This window comes from Saccopteryx leptura, chromosome 2, assembly GCF_036850995.1.
Source record: "Saccopteryx leptura isolate mSacLep1 chromosome 2, mSacLep1_pri_phased_curated, whole genome shotgun sequence".
Lineage (NCBI taxonomy): Eukaryota > Metazoa > Chordata > Mammalia > Chiroptera > Emballonuridae > Saccopteryx > Saccopteryx leptura.
In genome coordinates, this window is record NC_089504.1 from 87,368,301 (window position 1) to 87,387,477 (window position 19,177).

Genomic DNA, 19,177 nt, shown 5'->3' on the forward strand with positions numbered 1-19,177 from the left:
TACAATAATGTGTGTGTCAGGGTGCTTCAGAAGCTTGGAGGAAAAGAAAACAAGTAGAACTAAGAAAGGCTCACTGCAGATTAACACTCGAGGTTAACATGTAAAAGACCAATAGACGTGAGCCAGCAAAGAAGAGAGAATATAGCTATATAGAAAGGGGCACAACCTGGGTAACTTTCCCACCCTTTCTACTACAGCACTAACCTTATACATTCATTATTTGAAGAAGCAAAACAAAGCACAACTACTTAGAAAGCAAATTTAGTTCAGAGAATGTATTATTTCCAATGGGCTTATTCTTTCATTTATATTTAACTTAAATTGAGCCTACTCTCTTTCTATGCTATTTTCTTTGTCTTGAATGCTCATGTCCTCAGTATTCAGATTCTTATCAGAAGGTCTTATTACTCAGATATTTTCATTAATTATATTGAAGACAGAAGGTTATTTGCAAGCAAAAGAAAAAAAAACAAATAAAAGGAAAATGACTTACAAAATACTAGAAAAAAAATATATAAATATGACATTTTTTCATTTTGTAGGCATTTTGATAAAACCAGGCTTCAGGGAGTCATTTTGGATAAAACAAGTTTTAATACCTCAATTTTAGTTGAAATTTTAACTCCCCCAAAAAATCATATTTGAAAAGAGTTGCTTATCTCTGTTTAGTAAATTGACAGAAACATGTATTATACACCAGAAAGGAAAGTCTTTTGAATTATTTAGCTCCCAACTGAAAGTATATCAGATATAAAATACATCATTCTCAGCCAGCAACAGTACCTGTACCCTTGGCTATCCTTTAAAAACCTCATGATAGGCCCTGGAAGGTTGGTTCAATGGATAGAGTGTTGGCGGGACATGCAGATGTCCTGGGTTCAATCCCCAGTCAGGACACAACATGAGAAGCAACCATCTGCCTCTCTTCCCCTCCTTCTCCCCCTTCACTCTCTCTTCCACTCTTGCAGCCAGTGACTTGATTGGTTCTATGTCAACCTCAGGCACAGAGGATAGCTCAGTGGGTCTGAGCATCAGCCTCAGTTGCTAAGGATAGTACAGTTGATCCAAGCATCGGCCTCAGATGTGAGTTGCCAAGTAAATCAGGGTTGGGGTGCATGTAGAAGTCTGTTTCACTTAAAAAGAAAAAATTTTTAAACATCTCCTGATAATCTCTTTTATTTGAAATTAAACATTCTACCTTTCAAAAATCTCTATGTACCTAATATAAAAAGTTGAAGCAATTTTTGCTACATCTAAATGATCACTCCCTTCATCCATCTTTTATCATTTCTTTCTGCTGAATTAGAAAATTCAGCATTGGAGTTAAGTCATGGCTTTGAGGAAGAAGATACTTCCTACTAATAGTGACCTTGTATTTCTAACTTGGGGAATAGTCCTGAATGCCAATATGCTTTTTTATTGCATCTATAAATACATTAATACATGTTCATTCATAAGTGTTGATTTTCATAATGAGGAGAGTAGATTGTGAAACAAGACAACCTGGGTCCTGATTCCAAGTCTGCTTCTTAGTGAGGTAATCTTAGACAACATTGCAACTTTTTTACTTTCTATTTCTATGAATTTGACTTTTCAAAAAATAGATCCTGCATATAAATGACACCATGCAGTATTTGTCTTCCTCTGTCTGGCTTATTTCACTTAGCATAATGCCCTTAAGTTTCATCGATGCTGTTGCAAATGTCAGAGTGTCCTTCTATCTCATGGCCAAATAATATTTCTCTGTGTTTATTGTATATAACACATTTTCTGTATTCATTCATCCATTGATGGACACTTAAGGTTTTTCTATATCTTTGCTATTGTGAAAAATTCTGCAATGAACATGAAGGTGCAAATATCTTTTCAATATCCTATTTTCATTTCCTTTGGATAAATACCCAGAAATGAAATTGCTGCATCATATAGTAGTTCTATTTTTAATCTTTTGAGAAAACTCCATACTGTTTTCCATAGTGACTGCATCAATTTATATTCCCACTAACCTGTGGAATTAATTGTGGAGAATTGTTTCTTATTTTGCACATCCTCACCACTTGTTATCTATTGTCTTATCCTTGATAATTTAATTCATTTACCTTCCCCCCTGTCACAGCCAAAGAGAAAGCAATAAGACCTTAGCAGTGGAAAATTATATTATAATTTATATTGTGCAATCACATACATTAATTCTTTGATCCTACCTTGAGGTAAGTACTATTACTATCAAACTTATTTTACTTTTGATAGAAGTGAGGTTCAGAAGTTAAGTGACTTGCTCAAGGGCAAAGAGCTGTAAAAACTAAAACCAAGTTATCTGATTTAAGATAATGATATGAATAAAATTCAATAGCTAAAATATAGGTACTTTCTATATATTTAAGATATAGGACTTCATATCTATTAATAACTTTATTCCATATTTTAAAAACCCTATGAGGTTTTTGTTGCTATTACGCCCATTTTTTTAAGTGAGAAGAGAGGATACAGAGAGACAGACTCCTGAATGCTCCCCAACCAAATTCACCTGGCAACCCCTGTCTTGGGCCAATGCTCAGATCAACAGAGCTGTCCTCAGTGCTCGGGGCTGATGCTGAAACAATAGAGCCACTGGCTGTGAGAGTGAAGGAAAAGAGAAGGCAGAGAGGAAAGGGAAGAGAAGCAGATGGTCACTTCTCATGTATGTCCTGATGTGGGATCAAACCTAGGATGTCCACATGCCAAGCTGGTGCTCTATCCACTGAGCAAACCGGCTAGGGCCCCAGTTTTTCATATAAATGATGAAATAAATTGCCAAAGGCCACAGAACTATTAATTACTAGAAGCAGCTTAAAGGTAGACAGTGCTAGTTCAGAGTCAGGGTTCTTTATTGCCTGTTATATTTCTCTTCTGCCTCCATCTGTCTTTCAACTGCATATATGATTTTTAAAAATAAACAAAACAAAGACTATTTAACCATATACTAATTTTTACATTTTACTCTCAAATATACAACGGCACCCCCTATCTTACCAAATGGGTCAAATATAGTCCATTGGGCAATTTAGGCACTCTTAAGCCGGAGAAAATAACTTTAGTAAATATGTTCTATCAGTCAGTTAGTCTTCCTCTTTAACTCTTACCCTTAATTCTATTATTTTCTTGATTTGGTATCTTAATCAACAATTCTAAGCCCTAAATTGCAACCATCCTAAGTTATATTGCTCCTTTTTCCCCTTCTCTTATTTTTGTTTAAATCATATATAAATACAACATAACTTATCTGATTTAATGCTCTAGGAATGTTCTCATGTTTTGCAAAGGAGTAAATGCTTGAGTTTATATATCTCTTATCATTGGGCATAGAGTAGATAGATGTTCAAACTCTACTTCATTAATGAAATAACATAATAACAGATGTTTTCATTTCAATGAGAGACCCACAGGATCTTCAGTATTAAAACATTTCCATGAAATAACCCTCCCTGATAAAATCAGAGTAAAAAACAAACTGAGTTGACCTAAAACTAAGGGTAGATGGATAAATATCATAAGAAAATTGGATTGTCTGGCAACATTTTGAATAAAAAGACTAAAATCAAATACTGGGACTAATATTATTAATTAAGTCACTTAAAAGTGAATTATTTTGATCATTTAAGTCTCAAATGTGTGGTATTCCTTGCATATGAATAAAACACCATTCCCAATTGAATTCTTTTTCTATTTTATAATAACTCATCTTTGTCAATCAATAAGAGGAAAAAATGTGAAACTTTATAGAACTGAGAGTAGGAGAGACAGTGTTTTGTTTTGTATTTTCTATTTATTGATCACTCTCTGTACAGGTCTGACTTTCATCAGAAAATTCCTAACTTTTCACAGTGAAATATATCCATAAATGCATACGTCTTAAGTGTCATAATACCATAGACACATTTTAATGTAAATCTAGTTTCAACCATGTTAAATTTTCAGCTAAGCTTCTGTTATTTTTTTTCCTTGATATTTTTCTTCTTAATTACCTGTTTCAAAGATTTCCCTTTTTGTGTCTGTCTTTCCTTGTGTTCCCTCAAATCCTCATAGTTAGAGCTTGCAGTACTTCCACACCAAATGAAAACCAAAAAAATTTTGCTTGGTTTCAGGTTTCTTTCTTTTTTTCATTTCCTAATCTGAAACTTAGAACAGGGTTTATCAAAAGTTTTCTTGAGGTAGACAAACCTTTTAGCAAGTTTTGTGCAAATCTGGGATGAATTCAAAGTCAGCCAGAGCCAATTAATTTTTTGGCAGGGAAAATTGTAACATGATGACTGGGTCTGTGCTAGATGGCTTTATATAAAAATGGGTGGCTTTGGACAGATCGGGCTTTGAAAGTGTTGGCGCTTTCCACCTACAGGCACAAAATGTGATTCAGGGCATGTATATTTTTGTCCTCTCCGATTCTTTATAGGCAATTTTGTCTGCTGCCATTTTATTTCCCAGGCAGAACATTTCTTTATTCGAGACTGAACATTTTCTCCAACTTGTGTTAATATTGAATTTAACTTTTAAAAAGAGTGGGGATTAGTTAATGACATAAATAGGGACAGGTCACAAAAGGGAGGAAGTCCTGAACTACAACTGCTATGAGAACAGGAATTTCTGTTCTTTTTACAGTTCCTAAAACATTTAGTATGCAGTAGGTGCTCAATGACTATTTGTTAAATGAATAAATAAGAACTTAAGTCTCCAACAAAACACCACTGCAAGAATAAAGTGGAAAAGAGATTCCCCAGTATTTCCTCAAACCACTTAGGGTCCCTATTACTAAAACTGTTTATACTTCATCCCTCAGATATTGAGTTTACCAGATAACTACAAGATTACCCAAAGAAATCTATGTCTTAGCTGCAATAGTGGTATTGGGCATGTAATAGTAGAAGTCCTTGGAATAATTATGATTGTCATAATAGAAAAGAATTACAAACACTTTTAATATGTTCTTCTTTTGTCTCTTTCACAATACTGAAAGGAACTCAAAAATTTTATATGTTATATATGAGAATTTAAGTTCAGGTAGTGGATATGATTTCCCAAAGTCATATCCACTATGATTTGGGAAAAGCAGAGATGTTGCTAGATCACTTGGCTTTAGGTCAAGTGTTATTTTCACTCACCCATGTGTGAAAAAAATTTTTTTTCCTTACTTCCTTTTCTGCACACAAAATGTACCACAAAACATTTGGGTATATTTTAACTTCTTTGAGATCTTGGAAAGAACTATTTCACAAAAATACAAACTCACCAAAAGAAAAGTAAAAGTTACCTTTCTTTACAAAATTTCTGTTGTTTTTCTTTCTTTTAAATGTTGGCCCTCTCTTCAGAATATTCAAATATCCTATGTATTTATATGGTCTATATTTACTCTTAACTTTGACTTTAATCAAAATTAGAGGCACCAAGATTCTCAGTTTTGACCTATATTTCTAGGGCTCATACATATGCACTTTTAAATGTTCAGAGCTTAAACAATACCTCCTGAAATCAATCCAAGTAAGAATCCTAGGTTTTTACTGATGTCTCTTTGTAGTGAGACATCATATTTGGTCTCTTTTCCTAACTGTCTCTATCCTTACGCAGTATCTTTACTTCATTTAATTCATTTAGTTTTGCAAGTCCTGACCGAAGTGTGTAAAGATAGCTGCAATTTGAATGTCACTGTATAGACCAGATATCTAATTCTATTTTAGCACCCAGCTTAAGCCTCAGAAATAGAACACAGGAGGAAAAATAAAGCTGATCACTGGGAAACTGGAAACAAACAAACAAACAAACACAGGAGTCGATTATCCAGAACCATAAAATTGACCAAAATAATTCTCCATAGCACTTATTATTTCCTTTCAGATTCAAAAGAATCAAACATTACTGAACCTCACCCACCACCTCAATTTACCAGCATCATTACTTATATCCCAATTATTCACCATGATTTTTTAAAGCAAAGACTCAAAACAATGTATTTTCTCAGTTTCTGAAACTATACATCTATTCATTAAAGTGTTAATAATCACCAAATATGTACTTGTACAATATTTGCAAGTTGTATTCAGGCTCTGTGGTACAACTATGAATAAGACAGACTCAGAGGCGCTACACTGTGGGACATAGTTTTTACTTTTTTCTTCCCCATATTTTTCTCACTTTCTGAGACTCCAATTTCTTATACGTTAAACCACTTATTATTGCTCACATATTTTTAAGGCTCTGATCCCTTAACATCAATCTTTTTCTCTGTATTCTTCATATTGATAGTCTCTATTAATCCATCTTCAAATATACTTACTTTATTCTTGTAACTGTAAATGCTCAGTGACTGTATATCACAGTTTTGTATATTTAAGCTCTAGAATAATCTTTTTATTTAATTTTTATTTCTCTGCTAAGATCTACACCAGGGGTCCCCAAACTATGGCCCGCAGGCCGCATGCAGCCCCCTGAGGCTATTTATCTGGCTCCCGCTGCACTTCCAGAAGGGACACTTCTTTTATTGATGGTCAGTGAGAGGAGCACATTGACCATCTCATTAGCCGAAAGCAGGCCCATAGTTCCCATTGAAATACTGGTCAGTTTGTTGATTTAAATTTACTTATTCTTTATTTTAAATTTGTATTTGTTCCCGTTTTGTTTTTTCACTTTAAAATAAGATATGTGCCGTGTGCATAGGGATTTGTTCATAGTTTTTTTTTTATAGTCCGGCTCTCCAACGGTCTGAGGGACAGTGAACTGGCCCCCTGTGTAAAAAGTTTGGGGACCCCTGTTCTACACCATGTCATTAATCACACAGATATCTCCATTTATGTCCTTAAAAATATTTATAATAACTGCTTTAAAGACCTTTCCTGCTAATTGCAAATCTGGGTTATTGCAAGATCAATTCACATTAGCCGATTTTTTTCTTGAGTATGAGTCACTTTTTGTTTCTTCCCATTTATATTTTTATATACTAGATATTATGGATAATAAATTGCAAAAATGAGATATTGTTATGTTGCTGTGGTGAGTGATTTTTTTTAGGACCAGATAACTTAGCTGAATTCAACTATAAATTCTGTCCTCTTGCAGAGACTATCATCTGATACTTTTGCAGAGTCCTTTGGGTTTTTTGCTGGATCCCATGGCATTTTTCCCAAACATGCCAACCAGTTTAACCAATTGAACAGCCAGTAAAGGATTTTAGTGGATTTTATATGCAGGTTTAGGGGTGAACCACTTTGTGACTTCCAGGATTTCTCCCTAACCTCTGGCTATCTCTCTAGTCCCAAATTGTGCTTTTTGATATCTCGAGCCAGTAAAACAGTGTTTTTTTGCCTTCAGAGCCTTGGGTAGATGCAAGCATGCACTCAAGAAAAGAGCTTCAAAATAACAAATTTCACCTGTTATAGTTCATCTCTCTTGAGTAACAGTCTCTAAATTTTTTGCCTGCTTTTGGTTATTATATACTGCCTTCAATTTGCTTGGTAGATATGGGTTATACACACACACACACACACACACACACACAGATATAAAAATATACATACATACATTATTTCTATATTTTGTAGTTGTTATCTGTAAGAAGGTTATTTAACCACATTACTCCAGCATTATTTATTTTTTTATTTTTTATTTTTCACTTAATAATTTTTTTTAATGGGGTGACATCAGTAAATCAGGATACATATATTCAAAGATAACATGTCCAGGTTATCTTGTCGTTCAATTATGTTGCATACCCATCACCCAAAGTCAGATTGTCCTCTGTCACCTTCTATCTAGTTTTCTTTGTGCCCCTCCCCCTCCCCCTTCCCTCTCCCTCCCCTCCTCCCCCCGTAACCACCACACTCTTATCAATGTCTCTTAGTCTCACTTTTATGTCCCACCTACGTATGGAATAATGCAGTTCCTGGTTTTTTCTGATTTACTTATTTCACTCCATATAATGTTATCAAGATCCCACCATTTTGCTGTAAATGATCCGATGTCATCATTTCTTATGGCTGAGTAGTATTCCATAGTGTATATGTGCCACATCTTCTTTATCCAGTCATCTATTGACGGGCTTTTTGGTTGTTTCCATGTCCTGGCCACTGTGAACAATGCTGCAATGAATATGAGGTCCAGCATTATTTAAAGCAGTCATCCCAAAATATACCACCAATATCTAGTCATCTTTTTGAAATCAAGAAATGTTTGTTGATTTATTATTCACCTGGGTGCTTCCAGGGCCAGTGATGTTTCCTGTCAAATATTAGCTGACCAATAAATGTTTGTTGGATTGAATAATTTACTTTGATGCTTAGGTTCATAGTTATTTTTTCAAACATGTAATAAATCATTACAATTAATTATCCACACATTTTTTTTTTTTGTATTTTTCTGAAGCTGGAAACTGGGAGAGACAGTCAGACAGACTCCCGCATGCGCCCGACTGGGATCCACCTGGCACGCCCACCAGGGGGCGACGCTCTGCCCACCAGGGGACAATGCTCTGCCCATCCGGGGCGTCGCTCTGTCGCGTCCAGAGCCACTCTAGCGCCTGGGGCAGAGGCCAAGGAGCCATCCCCAGCGCCCGGGCCATCCTTGCTCCAATGGAGCCTCGCTGCGGGAGGGGAAGAGAGAGACAGAGAGGAAAGAGAGGGGGAGGGGTGGAGAAGCAGATGGGCGCTTCTCCTGTGTGCCCTGGCCAGGAATCAAACCTGGGACTTCTGCACGCCAGGCCGATGCTCTACCACTGAGCCAACCGGCCAGGGTCACACATTGTTTGACATCACTGAGATTTCCAGGAATAAATAACAAGAGAAATAGCACTATGTTTGGGTCACAGGAAAGCTCACAAAGTAGATAAAATTTGCGTCTCAGAAGGTAGCTAGTAACTTGGGAGGTACATATTTTACAGAAGTGAATTTCCCAAGGTTCATGTTCCAAAGCAAAGGAGAAAAAAATAAAATAGTAAAGGCTCTTTTTTGTTAAGATTCTTTTATCTATCAGAGGTAAAGATGTACCGAAATCAGATGAATCTTCAAAACTGCACCCTAAGTCACCTCATTCTGTTTATAATATAACACAATAAACCTGGGTTGACAAAGATTTGAATAAAATTCCAGCCATACCCTCAGAGTTCTAATCAATAGACTCTTCTTTAAGGCCATATTTATCTGTGCTAAAATGATAATGTCAATGTTAATCCATGTCACAGTCACTTGGAGTTGGAAAACACACACCTACACTCAACAACCCAAGTTGAACATGTCATTTCCTCTCAGTGGAGTGAAGGTATTTGTTGTTCATGTGTAACAGCATAAATTCTCAATATATATACAAAAACATAATACACAAAAGCAAAAAGTATTCTTATTGGAGATGTGTTATTTATCAATAACTTTCAAAATCATGATACATGGAAGAATAAAATATGAAACATTAGGTCCTTCAAGCTAAGATTTTTATTTTTTAAAGGCTGTTGAGAAAATAATCAGTTTTGTCAACAGGAAAGGCCTTCATTCTATTTCTGTGGAGAAAAATAATGACTTACCTGCTGCTAAGCCTACTTAATTGAGATTCAGATAGTACTGCATATACTTGTGGCATATCACTTGAACTTTTGACTGTCACTCTTCTAACATTATCAGAGAATCCTAGCTCATCATGAGAACAGAGGAAATAATCAGGAGGAATGGTTGGGAATTGTAGTTTTATTTAGAATTTTAAATGTGAGCATTCTTATTTCGAGAAGCACCCCAATTGTAATTTCTCCACATGCATTTTTCAAAAAAGGTCCAATTAACTCTTCATTATCTGGCTAATATAGATTTTTTGCCCCTTTGGTAGCACTGTTTGATGAGTAGAAATATTTTAGAACATAATGTCTAATGTTGTAACTGACAGGTATATACATACACACTCATCCTATTAGTTTTGTTTCTCTGAAGAACCTTATGGACCAAATGTTGAAACAAGTTCTAGGCACCTGTGAGGATACAAAGATTAGTAATTCATAATTACCTTACCTCAGGGGGCTCACTTCTAGAGGGAAATAGAAATGCACAACTTTCATTAATGCGAGAATGACCGTGCTAAATATTTTAACTAAGTCTTAAAGCAAAAGCTAAAAACGGGCAGAGGTAAGAACAATTAATTTCAACCAAGATAATGGAAGACATGGCATTTTATGTGAGCAGGAATTCAATATATTATGCAACCCACTGCACTCAACTTTATTTTTGCTTCAGTGCTTAGAATGGAATTAAATGAAATGTTATATAATATAATTTGAAAAAACAGTAACTTGAGCTGATCTTGGTGGAACTGAAGTATGTTCTAGAGAGAATGTTACATAGCACCAAAATGCATTTCCTTCTCCTGGCCACACAATCAGTCTAGATTCTCAGCTTTCTTCTTCAGTTAGAGTAGCTAGGTAACTGAGTTACAGACAATGTAATGTAGGCAAAAGGGAAATACATTTTTTATTGGCCTACCCCCAAACATAATGTATGTGACACTACTCACTTTTTTTTCTATTTTGGTAGCTAGATTCAAGGAATCCAGTTGTGCCTCTGAGATTATGGGGAAGGGAGGAGCCACTCAAAGAAAAAGTCAATGTTCTGAATGATGATGTAGACAAGAGCTCTTTTCCTGGCAACACACACTAGACTATAACATAAGCATGAAATAAAACTAAAATCACTGCAATTCTTGGATTATTAGAGCACTCAGCCTGATTGAACTAAGAGAGAAATTGATAGCTGACATGTAATAAATTTATAACTAAGCTTAGATTATGTGGTGGTTGTTAAGCAATGGGGTAGTGATGAGAATGAAATTCATTTCAAAGGCAAAAAATACAGTAGCCATACTAAACAATGGCAAATACTCCCAGGAAATTAAAGTAGGAAAACAAACAGAATCAAAGGAAGAAACAGACCTACAATCATAAGGATTTTTAAATCTCCTCTTTATTATTTTTTTTTAAAGTAGACCAAAATCAAAGTAATATAAAATAAAATATTTAATCGCAATGTGTTTAAAACATTATACTCCTAAACTGAAGAATATGTGTTCTTTTAAAGAGAACAATAAATATTCACAAAGACTAAATTTGGGGCCATAAAACAAATCTCAAAAAATTCCCAAAGAATTAAAATAATTTCAAATATATTCTCTAATTACAGTAATTAACTTATAAGTCAACACCATAGAAAATCATTACATAGTTAGAAATTAGTCAAAACTCTTTGAAATACCCATAGATCAAATAAGACATTGAAAAGGAAATTAGAAAATAGTTCAGCCTAAATTATGATAAAAACATGATGCATTAATATTTTTAAAATGAAGTTAATAAAGACGTTATGGGAAAATATTCATCTTTACAAAAGAGAAAAGTGTAAGATTATCTAAATTTATATCTCAAGAAGTAAAAAAAGTGCCACTTTGACAAAGAAAATAGAACAAAAAACCCCTAAAGAATCACAAGATGATAGAGTAAAGGTGGCATTAAGACTGTTGTTCTCAAACTTTTTGAAGTCGGGGCATATTTAAAATCCTACAAATAATTGTAGGCACACTATATAAAAATTTCTGAGAAATATGTTATAGTAATTAAGTCAAATATTAAACAAAATAATAAGTCCCAGCATGCTTATATGGTATTTAAATGAAATAAATACGACAAAATTAAATTTATTCTAACATTAAAAAACATTTTTATGTTACATTTTTTGAGTTATGCTTTTTAAAATTTATAAAAAAAGAGGGGTTAAATAATAAAAAGTGACAGAAAAGTTATCTTTTTATATATATAGATACATTCTTAGTAAGATTTAGTAAATTGGGCAGGTCCTGGTGCAAATGTGTTAAGTTTTTTCATTCTTGTGTTTATGAGAAACATGAACCTGATGTGTCCTAGCAATTTCTTCAATGTTTAGGCATATATTTGAAAAGCAAACTCTCATTTCCTCGCCAATACATTGAAGAATTTCTCTTTTTACTCTTAATTGTGTTGAGGGTAGAAAATTCTAATTCACATAAATAGGATGTTAAAAATTGTAGTAATATGTTCAAAGCTTTTTCAGATATTGCCACATATTCTTCTTTTATAGAAATCCAAAAGGCTTCAAGAGACAATTCCTTATGTGTAATCATCAATCCAAAACCCCCACCATACATATTATCTTAACTTTACACCAAACAAAGGATAGAAGAAACTTGCCTCCACTCTTTTCAGGGGACATGGGGGGGGGTAGTGTAAACAACCCAGCACTTCAGCTTAACAGCCTTTTGCAACCTAATCAGGCAAGTGAGGTGGAGGGTTGGGCAGACTATCAGCTTACAGCCAATTCCCCACACCTCTGTCCCTCAAAAATTTAAACTCCAAAAACCCTGTTGGTTGTTTGGTTCCTAGCAGGCACATATTTCTCTGGAATACCAGAAGGTGCACCTGGAAATATTCTAGGGTGCACCAGTGTAACCTGGCACACACTTTGAGAACCACTGGCACAATAGATACCCTCGATCTCTCCTCTTGAAACTTAAACTAATTGAACAGCTATAATGCAACAAAAGAACCTCAGATACACTTTCAGATTTGCTTGAAAGATGAAAGGTGGGAAGGTTTGAGAAGATAGTGGAAGATAAGACACACTCGTGGTGGGCTTAGAGAAGAAAGAGGCTCAGACTGAGTTTTTAAAGTCTGTTGGGGCTCTGAATAGGGAAAAAGCCCAGAATGACTTGGTCTTCTACAGGACGGAGCAATGAGATTGGGGGCAGGGAGGGAGATACTAAATCAAAGTGGTAGCAGAACACTGGTCATGGCCAGTGTTCCCTTAGTCTTCTGACAGCCTGCACTCAGCACAGAGACACAGAAAACCAGACTTTGGCCCCTCAGGCTCTCAGATCCTACCTCTCTTTCTTTGTGGGGTACAGAGGTGGCAGAGTTATAGTTCAGAGCTAGCTCTCCAGAGCTGTGCTCTTGTCTGAGTAATGGAGATGCTCTGTGTTTGGTTCCCTGGTTTGTTAAAACATGGAAGGAAGAGTGCCCGAAGGCATGAGTTCATCATTACTAAAACTGTAAAGCCCTCCCAACACAATCCACCCATAACCACAACTGTAGTACCTCCTACATCATTGCAACACCAACATCTCAGGAGAGGTCAGCCCAGGAATTTCAGAGCTAAAACTTGTAACAGCACCACATAGTGGAAAAAAAACCAGCAAAACCCCTGAAAACTGAAATTTCTTTTTCTTTTGAATTTCATTTTCTTTTATTTTTATATTTTTTCTTCTTTCTTGTGGGTGTTTTGTTTGTTTTTGATTATTGTTGTCTTTGCTCTGTTTTTGTTGTTTTTTTAACTTTTTATTATTTTTATTTTTCCTCCATTTACTTTATTTTTATTTCTTATTATTTTGTTTTAGTTGTTTTTTGTTAGATTTCTTAAAAATACCACTTTCAAATGCCATCAAAGAAGAAGAGAGTGGACTCAAACAATCAAAGTAGTGAAAGAGTAGAATTATCAGCCAAAAATACTATACCCATCAAAGTTATACTTCAAATATAAAGGAGAAATAAAGTCTTTTCAGACATACAGAAGCTGAGAGAATTTATTACCAGAAAACAGCCACTGCAGGAAGTATTCAAGGTGTTTATTCTATCAGATACAAAGAACAAAACAAAATAAAACTACAAGTAAAAGCTCCAACAAAGTTATAATAAAAACAAAAACAATCTGTGACAACAATAACATAAAAGAGAGGATAAAGATCTGTAGTAGCAAAGGAGGATGGAGTACAGAAACACTCATAAGACAAAGGTCTCCTGTATATGTGGAAATTTTTCTTTTAATAAACTAATAGTGATCACTAACAAAAAAAAAAAACCAATGCTGAAACACATAGCTTAAAAAAGAGGAAGTAGAGGAAAGAAGTATGGAATACCACCAAATAAAAACAACTGACAGAAACACAAAAAAGAGAAACAAATGAGACACAGAGCTACCAGTAAACCAAACATAAAATAGCCATAGGAAATCCTAAAGCATCAATAATTAACCTAAATTTAAATGGACCGTACTCACCAATAAAGAGGCACAGATTAGCAGATTGGATCAAAAAGCAAAACTTAACCATATGCTGTCTTCAAGAGACACATGTAATCTGCAAGGAAAAAAGTAGTCTCAAAGTAAAAGGTTGGAAAATGATTCTCTAAGCAAATAATACCCAAAGAAACACAGGTATAGCCATACTAATATCTGACAATGCTAACTTCAAGATCACAAGAGATGAAGAATGACATTTCATACTGATAAAGGGACACTATCAAAAAGACATAACACTTCTTAAGATATATGCACCAAATCAGGGAGCACCAAAATATATGACATCTACTAACTGATCTAAAAATAGAAACTGATGCCTGACCAGGTAGTGGTGCAGTGGATAGAGAGTCAACCTGGGATGCTTGAGGACCCAGGCTCTGATAATGGGTTAATACACAAAATATATAAAGAACTCACAAAGCTCAGCAACAAACTAGCTAGCAATCTCATTTAAAAATGGGGAGAGAATTTGAACTAACACTTATCCTAAGAAGACATACAAATGGCCAACAAATACATGAAAAGATGCTCGTCTTCACTAGCTCATCTCAAAATTTGATTTGAGAAATGCAAATCAAAACTATAATGAGATACCAACTCATGTTGTTAAATTGACTAATATTAACAAGACAAGTATAAGGCCAGTGGTCGCTGCCATGGCCATGTACATTCTCATTGAATTCAGGCAGATGGTAAAGAACAGTGGAGCCAGAAAATGGTGGACCATTCCATTTATTAAAGTCTTGTAATGGCGAAGGAGCAAACAAGCAGGACTCCCAAGCCCCTCAGCATTCCAGACTCACCCAGACTCACAGGCCCCCACCAGCCTCAGCACTCTCCAGACAAACAGGCCGGGCTGAAATTTCAAGGCTCCCAAGCCCCTCAGCTCCCTCTCTCTCTCTCTGCACTCTCAGCAAAACAAGCTAGGGGAAAAAACCCTTCTCTAGCAAACAATCTCCCCTCCCCAAGAGGCAGGCAGTCCATAATTTGCAATCTGCCGCCCTGAGGGCAAGCAACTAAAGCCTTTCATAGACACACAGCACTACCCCAATACAAGTGAGCAAACCTAAAAAAAACCCCACTTGTTTAACCAACAAGTAATAACAAGTGTTGAAGTTGTTCTGGAGAAAAACAAACCCTCATTCACTGCTGATGGGAATGTAGACTGGTACAGCCATATGGAAGAAAGTAAGGTTGTTCCTCAAAAAATTAAGAATAGAACTACTTTATGTCCTAGCAATACCTCTTCTGGTATCTACCAAAAAGACTCCAAAATATTGGTATAAAAAGACACATGCTTCCCTATGTTCATCACAACACTATCCACAGTGGCCAAGACATGGAAACAACCAAATTACCCCTCGATTGAGGACTGGCTAGAGAAGATGTGGTACATATATACAATGGAATACTACTCAGCCATAAGAAATGATGACGTATTGCCATTTACAGCAACATGGATGGACCTTGAGAACGTTATACCGAGTGAAAGAAATAAATCATAAAAAGCTAAGAACTATATGATTTCACACATATGTGGGTTATAAAACTGAGACTCATGGATATAGATAAAAGTAAAGTGATTATCAGGGAAGGTGGTTGTGGGTGAGGGTGTGAGGACAGGGGATAAAGAAGGATGATTTATGGTAACAGAAAATGATTTGCTTTGAGTGATGGGTATACAATACCATCAACAGTTCAAATGCTATAGAAATGTTTACCTGAAATTCACTATGCTCTCTATTGATCAATGTCACCCTATTAATTTCCTAAATATAATTTAAAAAAAGAGAGTCAAGCAAGTTGGTTCCCTGAAAAAGAATAATAAAACTAATAAACTCTAGGCCCTGGCCAGGTTGCTCATCCCAATACACCCAGGTCACAGGTTCGCTCCTGGTCAGGGCACATATGAGTCGCAACAAATGAGTTGATGATTCTCTCTCTCTTTTCTCCCTTGTTTCAAATCAATAGAAAATTAATAAAAAACAAAAACTAATAAACCGCAAGAAAAACTGACTAAGGGAGAAAAAAGAAAATACAAATTATCAATATGAGGAATGGGTTTCAGATTATAAACACAGAACCTACAGACATTAACAAAAACGTAAGTGGATAATATAACTATGTGACAAAATATGGAAGAATTTAAATAATATGGGAACATTTCCTTAAAAATTTCAGTTTACCAAAACTGACACAAACACACACACGCACACATCTGAACAGTCATACTTTTATAAAAATAAATACTCTTTGAAAACTTAAAATTTCCACAAAATAATCTCCATCCTCAGGTAGCTTTAACGCTGTGTGCTATCAAATATTTCAAGAACAACCAATCTCTTTTTAAATTGCATTTTACTGGGATGACTGGTTAACATAATTTTAGAAGTTTTAAGTGCCCAATTCTACAGCATATCTCTATATACTGTATTGTGTATTCAGTCCCAAGTCAAGTCTTTATCCATCATCATTTATGCCCCCTATTCATTCCACAACCTCCACCTCTCTCCCAGAAACCTTTCCAGGCAATACAGAAGAAGAGATCACTTCCCAAATCATTTTATGAGACCAGAATAACCCTGATACTAAAACCTAACAAAAATATTAAAATAACAAATTATGGCACTCATAAATATAAATGTAGATATTGTCACCAAAATATTAAAATAGTGGATCCAGCATTATAGAAAAGGATAAACATTATTGCCTAGTATATTAGTCATGGTTTTTCAGAGAAACAGAAGCAATTATACAATTGTGTATATTATATAGCAAATATTACAATATATTAAAAGAAATGTGTAAAAAACACATTGTTTTCAGGGGGAGTTCATAATGGAAAATATACAGAACTGAGCAAAAATAAAATCACTTCTGAGTATCTAACTGGATAATAAAAGGGAAAAACGCAGAATTAAAATGCATACATTAGGAAAGAAAGAAAGCTGAAAAGCAATAAGCTAAGCACCTTACTTAGGAAGGTAGCAAAACTCAGCAGGATTGTAGTATAAAAGAAAAATAATGGAAGTTTTGTATACAAGCAAAAACCAATTAGAAACCACAATATTTAAAAAATACTATTCAAAATAGTGAGAAAAACTAAGACATGCCCATAATCAAGATCTTACAAGTCTATAAATGTATTATAGGACAAAAAAAAAAGCAAATTGCTTTACCAGATAAGACATTTATTGTTTAAAAATATTTGTATTGAAATTTAACTACCCAGTGAACTCTTTTTCGGGTAGCCATCTGGTTTAGTGAGTTGAGCAATGACAATTTAAGCTTAAATATTCATGCCATTCTCCCCCCACCTCAGCTCTAGAAATTACTCCTGATCCCAAAATGAACTTAATATGATTCCTTCTGTGCTCAAACAGCAGCTTGGCTTACCTTTGTTTCGGTACACATCCCATTCTTTCAAATAGTTGCATTTACATGCTTACCTTCTCTATGTGACCGTAAGTTCTCTAAAGGGAGAAATCTTGTAATACTTTTCTTTATAAGTTCAGTGTCTACCACTTCATTTCCATTATCATAAGTACTCAATAAATAATCATTTGTTGGAGATGTTACAAGTTATAGATATTATAAATTCTAATAAAAATAGCAATGGTCTAGGAGTTCAAGAAACTATTCCAGTCCCAAATCTACCATTACATACCTGAGTGATTTTAAGATATCTACACTTCTCTGATCCTCAGCATCTTTATTCATGATATGGATATGACTTATCAACTTCAAGTAATACTTAAATATTATGTATAAAAGCAACTAAAATATTAGAAAGTATTACATTGATATGATAGATTATAGCAACCTGTTACCATCAGTTTATAAGTTACATGGCCAAAAAACTATGAAACATAGTGAATCTAAACTTTTCTCAACTGCAGTAGACAAAGAAGTTGTATTCCCAAAAAAGAAGACCATGTATATATACTTTCCCTCCTTCATGCTTTTTATTACAATGAGAGGTTGACATACCTTCAGAGAGAGTTTACCTTGAACTTGGGCAGACCGTGATAACTCTATTAACCAACAGAATGTGATGAAGGTGAACCTGCGTAACTTCCACAGGTAATAAAAATTTATATTTCTCCTGAGACACTTATCCTTGAAATCCAACCACCTGGTTATGAGCTGATGTCATATGTTCATCCTAGCTGGTTTCTCAGCCAAAGGCTAGCATCAACTACTAGACATGTGAATAAATGGGCATTCATATCATTCCAGCACCCAGTCTTCAAACAATCCAGCTGAAGTCAGACACTATGTAGCAAAGACATCCTCACTGAACCTTATCTGAAGTCCTGACTCAGAGAAAGTGTGAGAGATAATAAACATTATTTTTAAGCTACTTTGTTTTGGGGCAGTTATGTAATAGATCATTAATACAACTTGATTTCCACAAATACTGCAAAACACATCATAAGATACAGCAGGTTCAGCTTCCTCTCCTGTTAGCATTTCTGATGTCTTTAGCAGGATTTATAAGGCAGAGCTGACAGACCTCAATAGAAAAGATACCTAAGGTAGGAATTGTAATTTCTAAAGAATGTTTGCAATTGGAGTTTCTGACTTGGGTGTAAATGGGGCAGAGAAGGATAAACTAATGTGAAACTTTATCTTGGAAAATACCAAGCTGATAATATATCTTCAAGCCAGCCTTTCCATGGCAACTTTTTGTTCGAGCACAGGCATGAAATATTTAGAATTGCTAGAACTCCACTAGGAAAGCTTTCATCCCTGCAAAAGAGTTTGTAGCCAGAAGCTGCCTGCTGGCACTGCATACAGCCACGCACCGTTTGTTCAATGCCAGAGTTTACTCCAAATGACTGACACACTCCAACCCATCTCCAAAGGCTCCTTTGCCTTTATGACTGACACTTCCCAGGAAAGAGGGGTTGTAATTGCCTCTTATTTAGGGACTGGAGGTTGTTGGAGGGTATTTGCTTTGGAGTGCCACAGACCTTTTACTGGGCTGACATCACAGGCTCTGTGGGAGCAACATTTCAACTCAGCAGGAGAGACAAAGGCAACAAAAATAAAGGAATTCATGGGGCTGATGTGTTTCTGTC